Source organism: Anabrus simplex, chromosome 1 (genome assembly GCF_040414725.1).
Source record: "Anabrus simplex isolate iqAnaSimp1 chromosome 1, ASM4041472v1, whole genome shotgun sequence".
Classification (NCBI taxonomy): Eukaryota; Metazoa; Arthropoda; class Insecta; order Orthoptera; family Tettigoniidae; genus Anabrus; species Anabrus simplex.
The window spans coordinates 490,972,732-490,987,359 of record NC_090265.1 but is presented as its reverse complement, the minus strand read 5'-3'; the positions used below and the strand labels follow the sequence as shown (position 1 = coordinate 490,987,359).

At 41.9% G+C, this 14,628-nt stretch overlaps 2 protein-coding genes across 2 annotated transcripts in view; one reads left to right on the top strand and one right to left on the bottom strand.

Moving 5' to 3' along the window:
• The window catches only part of MCU (mitochondrial calcium uniporter), a 431,816-nt gene that overhangs the window by 182,503 nt on the left and 234,685 nt on the right, over positions 1 to 14,628 (bottom strand). The gene's annotated exons all lie outside the window — the stretch shown is intronic.
• Positions 2,792 to 14,628, top strand: part of jv (javelin) — a 66,588-nt gene continuing 54,751 nt past the window's right edge. Inside the window, exon 1 of the mRNA XM_068225024.1 lies at positions 2,792 to 2,958. The gene's annotated coding sequence lies outside the window, so the exon portion shown is untranslated. The remainder of the gene's footprint in view (positions 2,959 to 14,628) is intronic.

Here is a 14,628-nt window from a genome sequence, read left to right as displayed (position 1 = left end):
ATCCACTATCTCCCGAATACTGGATACTGGCCGCATTTAAGCGACTGCAGCTATCAAGCTCGGTCTTACACATTTTTACTGTACCGGCTATGATAACAGAGATATTCATGACTTTGGATATTTGTTGCTAAGTCCATATCAGCACCGAGACACGAGAAAATGGGGGAACAGAATTTAATGAAAATCGCCATGTGAAGTCGGGGAATAAGGAACTATAGTCTACGTTATAAATAATTTTATTCACCCTGGTTGAAATGGTAGTTTAGGGAAAGGAGCCTAAAATGCAATTTTTAATTACCTACGGTATGTTATTGGTCATATCGAAAAGTACTACATAACGAAAGTTATAGAGAATGCGATTTCCGATCATTTATGTCTTGTTCACTTTCACCGTACAGACTATAATAAGATTGGTGGTGATGGTGATTAAATTGTGAAGGTGATCATAAGAATGAGAAAAAGATCGTGAAGGAACGATCGCTTGAATAATAACACAAGAGGGAGTCAAGAAAGAAAGGAGAACTCATTGCATATTAGATACTCTAATATCATAGAGTAGGAAGAAAACTAAATGTGAAGACTGGCAATATAGAAAGCTCATAAAATTGATAAACAATAACATTACATTGACCATTGTTTGTTGTGATGTGCTTTGTGTCTTCTGCCGCCAATTATCTCCGATAGATGGGATTACTGCTGAGTACTGAGTATAACAGCCTGCCTGAATATTGGCGGGAAATTGCTGGGGAGATAGTTCTCTCTCTTCTTTAACATGCCATTCCTCTGGTTTATCAATTTTCTGATTCTACTGGTACGTAACACACTGTTTCATCGTACTATTCCAGCTATTCAATCCCTACTCCGAGGCACTGATTGGAATGAGCAGTGTGCACACTTAACAGAATAATGACAGAGCAGTATTCACGGCTGTCCGGGCCTGGTCATTCCAGCTCTGGAGCTTTGAACTGTTACGTCGGCAGCGTAGTACTTTTCGTTAAAAGTGAGAAAATGTGCTGTTTTTCATTCGATCCAGTATTTCATATGATAACAGGCTTTGATAAACTACTGAAAAAAAATTAACAAAATCCTTTGAAAACTTAATGGTTAAACGGATGAAATACCAAGATGCGCATCTCTCTGCTTGTAACACTTCCCGGTTCCTTTATCGCGACATTCGTACTTACGTCGTTGTAATGACCTATGTTGACTTCAGTTGGGAAAACTATAAAGATAGTCTTTAAGAATTCCGTAGCGAAGCACGGGTACATCAGCTAGTCATATCTATTACACTTCTTCACACTGCACATTGGTTGACGGTGCGTCCTCCATATTTCGCTCTCATAATTTATGTCTATTTTCTTTTTAAACAATCCTTCAAAGATCAGTTGACTTAGCAGTATCCTTAATCAGAACATCATTCAAATGATTTAATGTCCGATCACTAACTCTACACCATGATAAATCGGCATTTATTTGTCTACAGAACGCCATCTAGAAGAGGCTGTAGTAACGTCACTGGTTGAGATATTGGGCAGCATCAGGACAGCTAAAAGAGAGGGAAGGAGCTATGTCGAAGCCGCAGATCTTTTACGCATGAGTGATTTAGGTTTATAATTATTTTTCTTTTGCCTGGGGTCTTATTTTCAGAATGTTGTCAAATCACACTGTTTCCAGTTCTTGTCGATTCAATTACATCTTCTTGAGTGTCTTCGGGTGCATGTATCTACCTTCAGACTAGATGAGAGCAGTAGACGTAGCTTGCCGCGCTAAGCCACCTCAGCTTTCTTACCTTGCATGCAGGCTATCCTGCCTTCAACCTTCGATATTCTAGACTTTATAGAATCCTTTTGACCCATTCTTTCTTCTTGTTTCCGTTTGCGGTAAATATGAACGTCCTTTAAATTATGATAAGGAGATATTACGGAAATCTTCTCAAAATTCACAAATATTCAAACGAACTCACCATCTGATCAAGTTTTCTCACAAATATTATTACAGATATTGATAGATCTCGTGTAGACGAAACAGGTGACGTGGCACTTTCGTGATATGTGTTATTACATCGGAGTCCCGACTTCTACAAATGTTAATGTTCTCTCCCAGCTCCGATTTCACTAAGAAATATCAGAAGTGCAGACAGCTCACTATTGGTCATCTGACCTTGAAAGGTATTTGGGTAGACTCTGTGGACCTTCCTCTTTTCAACTCAGTTACTATATTTTTGCTAGATGTATAGTTTTGAAATTATTTAAGGAAGACTGGCATACACTTTATTTGGGGCGCACATATTTTTACCGAAGGATCCGGTACTGGAACAAGAATATTGGCGTATTCTATGTCAAATAAGAAACTGAAAATTTTGTACTATTCCGCGGCGACCAATCGAGGAAGCCCCGGTTCCTCAGGGCGTCATGGCACACATTTTGGGAATGGCCTAGCTCATACCAGAAGACATAATGCACTCTGAACTCTGTATCTCACTACAGGTGGATCAATTGTGTCTATTATACTGTACACCCCGACCTCAGCCAGATTACGTGCTATGTTGAAAACAGAAGAAGAACGACTAACCAAGTGCGTCTCTCAGGTTGGTAAGAGTATGTATTTACGAACATTAAAGACACGAACTGTGGTTTGAGAGCAACACGTGAACAGTTGCTAGGAGGCAGCGAGTGATTGTTTTGGTCAGGTGAGGAGCACGCGATAGCCCTTGAAGGCCGGTGTAGGCCTACCAGCGCTCCTGGCGGTAGAAGAGTGGGCCGTGGTATAGAGGCGTGAGCGGCGACCCTTGCATTCAGTTGGCATGTTCAACTTAATGGTACCGTAGCAGCCGGAACTGGTGGTGTTTCGCTAGGTACAGGAAGCTAGTGTCGGTGTGAGTGATTTACTGTGTTTGTGTCAGCAATACGTGGCAAGATCAGGAAGAGGAGGAACATTACATTTCCCTGCGCCTACCAGGTAATCTTCAGCGTTTATGATGTCTGTTTAACAACAAGCTACAGAAGTTATTCACATACATCTCGAACTCGATCTGTTTCAAAGAGAAACAAAAAGCTATAGTGCAAAATAATATCCTTCCGAAACTTTCCTGAACTTGTACGATTTATCAGTATCGGCACGTTGGATCAGTGGTAGAGTGTCGACCTCCGGACCCCGAGATTGTGGGTTCAAACCCGGTTGAGGTAGTCGGATTTTAGAAGGGCGGGAGAAAACGTCACTTCGGCTCTCCACGTCGTACGATGTCGGCAAGTGAAAGGTTTTTAGCGACACATTTGGTGTTTACCCGACAAAATTAGTCAAAACTCCGCCAATGATCGTCCAACAGCGATCTGTTTCTCTATCATGTGGTAGAATCAAATGAAACACCGAAAATGATACGAAGGCAGCCTAAGTGTATCGTCATCATCATCATCAGAATTGTGAACATTCTCTTAAAGAAGTTAAAGCCCTGCCATTTTCGAATACAGTAGAAGCACATTTCTGCTTACTTACTATTTATTACACATTAACTCCACTACAAACATTGAAAGCTTCGATATCGATCTTGAGGCATACGCTCCTGATTCGGTATTTCTGGGATATTATATCACCGAACATATGCTATCAGCCTCATAAGGGAAAGAAGAGATCGTCACGGGGGCGTGGTAGGCGAATGGCATTGTCACTGGTTTCTCCCTAAGGCGGTCGCGTTTTGCATCCCGGCCAATGCATGCGGTATTTTTTAAATGAGTCTCGTCCTTGTGGTTCGGATTTCACGTTAAAGAGAGGTCCTGTAGGTACGGTCATGATACTGACAGTCACGAAAAACTCCTTGCTTGCTTAATTAGATATTCATATACCAAATTCGAAATGGCCAATTTTGGGATCGGAAGAGAATAAGAATTTACCGACAGAGGTCGAACAGGGAATAAAGTGAAAGCAACGTCAGACTTGGTGTGAGTCCCTATGGCCAATGTCCATCTCCAGTTGTGAACGGAATGTGGCAGGTCTCCCCCTCACATTAATTTCTTCAGATGATAATGTTGAGATAGGTAGGCTAAAGTGTAAGTAGTTTAACATTTAAAATGCTGTTGAGGAAACGGTTAATTATCATCAACGATTTTGTTTAGTCATAGCTGGTTACAGCTATACAATTAGGAAACACACTTAACCAGGTGCCTTGTGACAGTGCTTAGAGATAGGTAATGTATATTATTTTAGTGTATCAAAATTGTTTATAGTTAAGCACTAATTTCTTCCAGAAACATAATAGGATATTTAAATAATTTGTTTTCTGACCGACTAACCGAACTGCTCTGAAACTCAGAATCGGAAGAAGATGACTAACGACATGCCTAGTGGCTTAGGCACATACGATACAGGGTTATGCACTGTAAATTGATTTTACTGTGCTACATGCTTCAAATTATTATTATTATTATTATTATTATTATTATTATTATTATTATTATTATTATTATTATTATTATTTGGCTATTTGCTTTACGTCGCAACGACACAGATATGTCTTATGGCGACGATGGGATAGGAAAGGCCTAGGAAGTGGAAGGAAGCGGCCGTGGCCTTCATTAAGGTACAGCCACGGCATTTGCCTGGTGTGAAAATGGGAAACCACGGAAAACCATCTTCAGGGCTGCCGACAGTGGGGCTCGAACCCACTATCTCCCGATTACTGAATACTGGCTGCTTCAAATTAAAGGGACGTAAAGGATTATACAAATATAAAATAAGTGTGTGTTTAACACACATACAAATAATACAGTAATTAAATGGTGGATGGGTTCAATTGACCCAACGCCGTGACGGGATACACTGTTGTGAAAATAATTCAGCATAGAATTGTCTGTCCATCTGGACACCAAAAAATTCTGTAAAAATAATCGTTAAATAGAAATACTACATACGAGTTAAGTGAGGAGCTACTCTGTGGTTCGGGTGTAACATCAGCGCTCGTTATGGCCACAGGGCTTGAAACTGTAGGCGGATGCGGGGAAGGAACTAATTTTCCTCGAGGGAAGTCGTCAGAGACCATTTCAAATCGATCAGCTCGGAGGGAAGGGTAGGGGCTAATACCTCCTGCGACTGAGGTAAGTAGGTACAATTTAAAACGAAATGTGCGCGATTTTCACTGCAGAGCAGGGAGGTACAAATTGCCTGAGATCTGCTACAGTATTCACTCTGGAGTGCAAGAATTCATCCGAGCTCCTCACACAGTGTGTTTATCAAGTTCAGTCCACACCACGAGTTAGGCTCTGCTTGTTTATGTCTAATAATTGTCATATCATTACTGTACGACATCAACTCTAAGGTAGGAGCCTCACAAGGAATAGTTGTGCTGAGATAAGTTAATATACAGCCTTCATCTTGAGCCAAGGTGACTAGCTTATGAGCTATTATGAGGGACAAATTCACCAAATGTTCGCTGTCGAAAGTCTATGAGACTTGAGTTTGAATCAGTCAGTTTTGATTACTTTGATGATGGTTGATGGTTATTGTGGAAGTTAGTCATGGTAATATTTGACAGAAATGAGTAAAGCAAGCTTGTAGTTTCAAGTGACTGTTGATATTGTGATAATAGCCACGGGATCTCCAATTTTATATGAATTACGAACAATAGGGAAGTAACTACTTATTCATTTTTAAAACTCACATGTATTGGTAGGGATTCGAACCACGGTCGCACTGGTGAAAAGCCAGTGACAATGCCATTTGGCTTTTAAAGGAAGTTTTGTAGTAATTCAACATCAGGGTTTTTAATTTAAGACATGCACTTTCTACTATACCTGTGCTATAGAGCGATGAGACGCACTGCCATTAACAGTCGGAGGAGATCGTAAAGTAAATATATAATTTCGTATAGCTATTTCTAACCATTTGAGGTTAAAATTCTTCAACCAGGAATCGAGCCCAGGGCCCTCTGAACCGAAGAGCACTACGCTGACCATTCAGCTACGGAATCGGACATGGTAGAGTTAAGGGGTATATTTCTAAAGCCCACGAACGAAAATTTGATTCTGTTCACGTCAATGGTATTTCATGTGTTTATATGAGACATTCTTGTGTCCGACTCATTGGCTGAATGGTCAGCGTTGAGACCTTCAGTTCAGAGGGTCTCAGGTTCGATTCCAGGCCGGGTCGGGGATTTTAATCGCGTCTGATTCTGGTTCTGGGACTGGGTATTTGTGTTTGTCCCAACACTTTCCTTTTCATATTCTGACAACACACTACACTACCAACTACCACAGAAACACGCAATAGTAACTCCATCCCTCCAGCTAGGGTTGTCGTCAGGAAGGGCATCCAGTCGTAAAACAGGGCCAAATCCATTCTCACTCGCGACCCCACATATGTGGAAGAAGAAGAAGAAGATATGCGACATTCTTGTGTTGAGATATCCACCGTGGGTCAACATATCGCAAACTCTGAAGAGTATTATATATCTACTGAGAAGTACAATTATACACCTAAGTCAGACACTTATAAAATATCCCGAGCGATATTTTTCACAACCTTTTACCAGCTGAGAATTTTCTCTCCTGTTGTCATACACTTCTGTTATCGACTGTTATATGTTTTAACGTCCATTCTCCAAACATCCATTCGCAGTTAACACTTTTGTGTCCTCCGCATTCACATCTTTAACCATGAAGAAACATCTATTCCTCGGGCTGAGTAGCTCAGACGGTTGAGGCGCTGGCTTTCTGAGCCGCAGTTGGCAGGTTCGATCCTGACTCAGTCCGATGATATTTGAAGGTGCTCAAATACGTCAGCCCGTGTCGGTATATTTATCGGCACGTAGCAGAACTCCTGTTGGATAAAATTCTGGCACCTCGGCGACTCCAAAAACCGTAAAAGTAGTTTTTTTTTGCTATTTGCTTTACGTCGCACCGACACAGATATGTCTTATGGTGACGATGGGATAGGAAAGACCTAGGAAGTGGAAGGAAGCGCCCGTGGCCTTAATTAAGGTACAGCCCCGGCATTTGCCTGGTGTGAAAATGGGAAACCACGGAAAACCATCTTCAGGACTGCCGACAGTGGGGCTCGAACCCACTATCTCCCAGTTACTGAATATTGGCCGCACTTAAGCGACTGCAACTATCGAGCTCGGTAAAAGTAGTTAGTGGGACGTAAAAACAATAACATTATTATCATCTAAACAATCTCTTCCGAGTCTGCTTCTCTTATTCTTACACTAATTTCCTACGTAAACACCCTTCTCCATTCGCTTCTCACGATCCCATTATTACAGAGTCATAGGCGAATGGCTGTGCTCTTCACCTAGACGGCCGCGGTTCGAAATCCGGCCAATGCAACAAAGCAGAAGCAAATGCTGAGCGATGTAAATATAATGTGATCGCCGAACTCATTTTCCGTTTGAAAAACGCCGTAGACAGACTCACTGTATTAGTTTTCCTACACCTTACTTCGATTTTTTTTTTTTTTTCCTCTGCGCTACATCGCTGTTGACACAGTGGAAGAATAATGCCTGTAGTAAAGCTTGACAATGATACATGAATTCGAAGTTTCCTGAATATCATGTTAGGGAGAAATGTGGGGCTGTGCGTGGGAGAGCCGAGTCCGTAGGGGGAAGGAAGCTTCACGCTTGGCTGCCGTAATTACTCTCTCCCTGGCGTGCGTTATGGACGGCCATAACACGTACAGATGGCCGAGAAGCACGCATGTGGGCCAACGAAAGTGAATGGACCAGCGGGTGCTGCACTTTCTTCGAGCACGACAGTATATACTAAAATAAGATTTCGATTTCGTGAGAGCAGTGCTACTGAAAAAAAGAAAAAAAAACGTAATGATTAGTGATTTCACGCGTATCGAAAGAACACATTTGACTATAATTATTGGAAATGAAATAAAAATTATACAGTCTACTGATAAATCTGATAAATATTCTCTAGTGTTTCTCTGAATGAAGAACAGTCATACAACGTTGTGAATTATTACTACTTGGGGTTACAATTAGTCTCCATTATCATCTCTGGAAAAATGAAATTTATTTACAATTAGGTTTCCAAATATAGGTTTAACGCATAGTGGATGAAACAATATGCAGTTATGTATAGTTAAAGCTAAATTAATGATTATATATCTTAACAAGTAGACTCATGGTGCGATTGGGATCACAGTCTCAGTAGCTTTGGGCCTACGTATAACTTATAAGAGATTTAAGTTGGAAAGTTACTAAACGGGCTCAGTGCCACTGTTGTCGAAATTTATCTGATATTTTCTACAGGTCCCACATCCATAAGAGCACATGACACTAAAATATATTCCAAATTTCACTTGGAAAGGGTTCTTATCAAATAGAAGTTTGAAGGCGATCTGGTGTTTTAACATACTAATTTCTGTACATATGACTATGAGACAGCGTGTTGTTTTAATACCTCAGAATTGAAGCTACTATAATCAAAAACTGTTCAGGTTGTCGGCATATATTGTGAAAACTTGTTTTTGACACCACCTTTCGAATGTAAAGTCTTGAATTGCGTTAAATATATTGTAAAAGAAGTTATTTAAAATAACAATGAACACGCATCTTTCCCATTTACCAACTTCTAAATACCAACCGACAAGACCAGGACTCGATACACAACCCTGCACGTAGAAAACGAGCGCTTAACCAACTACGCTATGCAGCAGCTGGTTTGGGCAATTTCTAGAAGGTAATATACCCATATTACCAGTAGTCGAGAATTAATCATAATCACTATTCGAAATGCCGGATACCAGTAGAGCAATAACAGTCAAATATTATATAAAAAACGGGAACAAGAGTGGAAAGAAAGTGGAAGGTTTGTAACATTTTTAACATCTCCAAATATAGGCAAGAATTATTAGAGGAATAAACTTAATTCGATTTTCGTCAGTGTCACATTTCCCGCTCTTCAAGCGAATTAGCAGCGGAAAGTAATGACACTAGATTTTTCAGAATTTAATAATGTAGGTTTGATAGGGTATGAAAGAAAACGAAGTGAGACGGAGTAACATAAATTAATATACACAATGACAAAACTTTAAGTACATAATATTTTTAAAAATTTCAGAGTATTGTAATAGTACCTCTACTGTAAGTCTAGTAAGTCTTTACAACAAATTCACGAAACTCTTCTTATTCTTCTTTTCCTACCGCCTTTTCACACCTGTGGGGTTGCGGGCGCGAACTGCGTCACACATATGTGGAATTAGCCGTGTTTTTCGGTCGGATGCCCTTCCTGACGCCAACCCTATATGGAGGGATATAATCATTATTGCGTGTTTCTGTGGTGGCTGGTAGTGTAGTGTGTGAATATGAAGAGGAGAGTGTTGGGACGGACACAAACACCCAGTCCCCGAGCCAGAAGAATTAATCACAAGCGATTAAAATCCCCGACCCGGGCGGGAATCGAATCCGGGACCCTCTGAAACGAAGACCAGTACGGTGACCATTCAGCCAACGAGTCGGACAACACATTCACGAAACGTCTAAGCGTTATTGTCTCTATTTGGGTAACTCAGCTTGCCGGGAACTGTAGATAGGCCTATCTATTATCTTAGTGTGTAAGGGTGCTAACTTATCCTATAAATATTTAGTCTAAATTACGTTTAAACTCAGTACATTTTACACAAGCGTCCAAAAACCAGCCATGCGACGCGAAAAATAGTATGTGCAGAAAGACTAAATCCCCCATGCCAGTTTACCACCAACGAGGTCAAACAATGTATACAGTTCAAATTCACCGGGCGAGTTGGCCGTGCGCGTAGAGGCGCGCGGCTGTGAGCTTGCATCCGGGAGATAGTAGGTTCGAATCCCACTATCGGCAGGCCTGAAGATGGTTTTCCGTGATTTCCCATTTTCACACCAGGCAAATGCTGGGGCTGTACCTTAATTAAGGCCACGGCCGCTTCCTTCCAACTCCTAGGCCTTTCCTATTCCATCGTCGCCATAAGACCTGTCTGTGTCGGTGCGACGTAAAGCCCCTAGCAAAAAAAAAAAAAAAAAGTTCAAATTCAGCCTTAAAGATTAAGAACTTAGATGCCGAACTTTTTCATTTATATCAGATTTATCCCGTGTACCTTCCCAGTATCACAATAACAAGCTCTTCGATTCCCGCTTAGTCCTGCGGTATTTTAAGATGCTCAAATACGTCAGCTTCGTGTCGGTAGATATGCCGTCACGTTAAATGAATCATGCGGGGAAAAAATTCCGGCTCATACGCGTCTCTGAAAGCTGTAAAAATAGTTAGTGGGACGTAAAATTATTATTATTATTATTATTATTATTATTATTATTATTATTATTATTAGTATTATTATAAACAGCGGAAGGAGGCGTTGTACCTGCGACCTTCTGATATAAAGCCGGCTGTGGTGGATGACTTCATCCCGAGCCACATCTCAGGAGCAAAACAGTCTGTAACGTGAACATGACGTGCTGTGAATGACGTGTCGCCAGATGGCCCTGGAGATTGGCAGAGCCAGTATCCGGACTGCATGTTGTAACAACAGGTCGTCCCATTGTGAGAAGCTAGCCTTCATCTTTCCCTGTATTCCATGAACGTGAGGTTGGCTTCTTTACAGTGCGTGAAGGTGTTACATGAAAGAGATGGTGCAAGTTTGTCAATAAGCACGTTTTCTTTGATAAAGTTAGGTATGTTTAGACCAGGGTTTAAGCTAGAAAATGTCACAAAAATGAAAAATTATACTTGTGCAAACTGCGAAAAGCGTGTGCAGCATACTAGAAATAAAACGGAAACAACAAACTCTCTTGGAATTTTGTTCATAATGATTTAATATTGTTCGAAACGGCCTAACATCTAGATCATCGGCATTTTGGAATTACCTTCAGAGTTTCAACCTTGGAATTTCATTACTTTCAAAGTGTCAACCTGTCTTAGTAATCTCTAGCTAGATACAATGCAAATCATTAGGCCTATGTTTAGAGATTCAATTCCTGCTGAATTAACATTACATTAGCATACGACTGTTTCTATGAGTTCTCTAAACATTAAAAGCGCTTGGGATATCAAATTACTTACGAGTAGGTCCTTAAAGATTTATTGTTAACAGAGTGCTAACTCTTTTTTACTGGCGTTTTCTAATTTCACTGCACACATTTTCTTCACATTTGCATTGGAAGTTGTCATATTTTTTAGTAGAATGGCAAACATGAGACGGTGGCTTAAACTCTGGTCCAGACGGTTATAACATCAGATCACTAAGGCCGACAAAGATTAACGATGAAACGAATACAGTCTATGATTACACTTAGGAGGATCCAGAAGACTTTTTTTTTCTTTTTGCTAGAGGCTTTCCGACACACCGACACAGATAGGTCATATGGCGACGATGGGATAGGAAAGGTAGGAAAGGCCTAGGAGTTGGAAGGAAGCGGCCGTGGCCTTAATTAAGGTACAGCCCCAGCATTTGTCTGGTATAAAAATGGGAAACCACGGAAAACCATCTTCAGGGCTGCCGACAGTGGGAATCGAACCCACTATCTCCCGGATGCAAGCTCACAGCCCGGTCAAGAAGATCTAGAAACGAGTTACGAGTTTCAAAACAAGTAGATAAACTGCAGTGAAACACTTCAGGAAGCATTCTCCTCCCAAGTGCCCTGTGTAAGGCAATGGTGTGTGTTCCACAAATGTAACCAAATTTTGAATTATAGCCAGTTATAATGATTTGAGGAGTTGAATGTATGATTTTTTCGACTTTAACTAATGGGAGTAACGATGAAATTGAGCTCCGCAATTATTCAGACAACACTGAGTTCCAGACAAGGCAGGTACACTTACGACTAGGCCAATCGCTCCATTAAACGAGAAACATAATCCTTTGTGACAGAATTCAAACCTGGGCCGCTGGCCAATGGTACAGCATCAATTGTCGACGGTTGTGTATATACCCTATGCGAGGAGTCTACCTTATAACCTGCCCAGCTGCAGTGTCTCCTTCTCCAAGCAGTTACGCTTATCAAAGATACGTCATACAGAAAAGGAAGAGAAGAGAGAAATAAATAAAATAAAACTCGGCGGAGAGCGAGGCTAAGACCTGCATTGTTCTACCTCTTAAAGAAAATTTTACGTAATCCAAGTTCTCCGTACCAGGCGAATTACAAATAAGTTACCGCTCTCAGTAATTACTAGGGACGGAAGTTCGAACACCGAATGCAAAAAGGAAACTACGTCGCACGTTATACAAATAATGTTGTCCACACAGCATTGTACAGAGCACCACTATGCTTGAATTTGAAAACACTGGTGGGTACAGTTCGGTGTCTAAAACAAATGGCGTCTGTATGTCCAAATGAATCTTCGTAGCGAGTCTTTAGGACCGGATGCCCTTCCTGACATCATCCTCATCACAAGAATAATAATATTTTTACATCCCACTAACTACTTTCACAAGACGCCGAAGTGCCGGAATTTTGTCCCTCAGGAGTTTTTTTACGTGCTAGTAAATCTACCAACACGAGGCTGACGTATTTGAGTACTTTCAAATACCACCAGGATCGAACCTGCCAAGTTGGGGTCAGAAGGCCAGCACCTCAACCGTCTGAGCCACTCAGCCCGGCTTACATCGACTGACCGTCGCTGACGATGCCTGTATGGAAAACACAAGGATTGGAAAATGCACATGTAGATAAAGCTGTGTCTATTGGATTTATATGTTATTTATTACAATTGGCTTTGCGTAGCACCGACACAGACAGGACTTGTAGCGATGATGGGTCAGGAAGATGACTATAAAAAATGTTTTGAACAGTGGAAACACCGATGGGACAAATGTATTAGTTGTAATTGAGAGTATTTTGAAGGGGATAAGGTTGTTTTGTAAAATATTTGATAATATATAGCTTTTAAAAAAATCCGGTTTGTTTGGATACCCTCTCGTATTCACCATTGCGAGTTTCTGTGGTCGTTGGCAGCGTTACTTTACGTCGCACCGACAAAGATAGGTCTTATGGCGATGATGGGGTAGATGATGATGATGATGACGCTTGTTGTTTAGTGGGGCCTAACATCTAGGTCATGGGCCCCTATGGTACGAAATGAAACGAAATGCAATTACAATTTAAAAGTACAAAATTCATCCACTAACCAGAAATCAAAACGAGAAGAGGAGGAATGATTTGATGAATATGAATTTAAAACAATCAGTGGATAAGACGCGCAATGCCTCACATTCCCAGAAACAATATTACTGACCAAGGGACTGCTTCCAAAGCCCAATCCTGAATCGATGATGCTTGTCTACATGGGTCAATATCTATGTCAACGATCTCGAATAATGGCACTTATCGCTAGTAAAGTAGAACCATGGTATTTCCTAAGTTGCTGTACTAATCACAGGTAGCGTAAACTCACGGTGTTCCAAACATTATGGTACTAGGCCCTACTCACAAGTATTGTACTTCGTACAGGTAACGCAGACCTATGGTGTTTCTCACACAATGGCGCCACTCATAGCCATGTGTTCCTCACATAGTGGGTACTGATCACAGGCAACGCAGACCCACGGTGCCGCTCATATAGTGCTACAACTCACAGGCAACGCCCAGACCCGCGGTGTTGCTCACATGGTACGATTCACGGGTACTGGAAACCCACAGGGGAACCACTCTCTGCTGCTACTAATCACAAACCTATTTCGTACCTAATATAGTGGTACTACTCGCAAGTAAAAGCGACCCATGGTGTTCCCGCGTGAGGTACTAATCAAAAGTAGTTTCATGGTTCTAAGACAAACATCCCTTGGTCGCCCCTTTTAGTCGCCTCTCACGACAGGCAGGGGATACCGTGGGTGTATTCTCCTTCTGCGTCCCCATCCACAGGAGGTAGAGAGAGAGAAAAAGAAGAAAAAGAAGGGATCCGTCACTCCGAAAAATGAAGTAACGGACGAAGAAAGGCAAGGGCCACGAAGGGCGTGAAAATGAAAAGACTCCCTAGGCCTCGAATGCTCTAATACCGTCGGGGTCGGAAAAGAACAAGAGTTGACCAAGGGAGGTCGGACAGGGTAGACGAACGTGAGGAGCCTGGCACAAGTAAGTGGAAGCAATGCCAGGACTCACCTAAGGGCCCCGTGGTCGCCAATCCACACTCCCAAGTTGAGAGCCCCTTGGGCCCCTTTTAGTCGCCTCTTAAGACAGGCAGGGGATACCGCGGGTGTATTCTACATGTGCGTCCCCCCGATGGGGTAGAAAAGGGCCAGGAGTGGAAAGAAAATGCCCGTGGCCTGATTAAGGTACAGCCCCAGCATTAGCATGGTGTGAAAATGGGGAAATGACGGAAATCAATCTTCAGGGCTGCCGACAGTGGGGTTCGACCCCACTATCTCCCGAATGTAAGCCCACAACTGCGCGGCCCTAACCGCACGGCCAACTCGCTCGGTGTTTGGAGTTCTAAATGAAATGAAAAGATTGTGTGATGTGTTGTAAGTGAAGATTTCTATTACGACGAACAGTAACACCAGTCCCGAGCCTGAGGAATTAGCCAGACGCAGTTAAAATCCCCGGCCGAAAATCGAATCCAGGGGCCCTCAGACCCGAATGCCACTATGCAGATTATTCAGCCAAGGAGCCGGACCAACTTTGGACTATTTTTGGCACCAACGAATATCATCATCCACATTTTG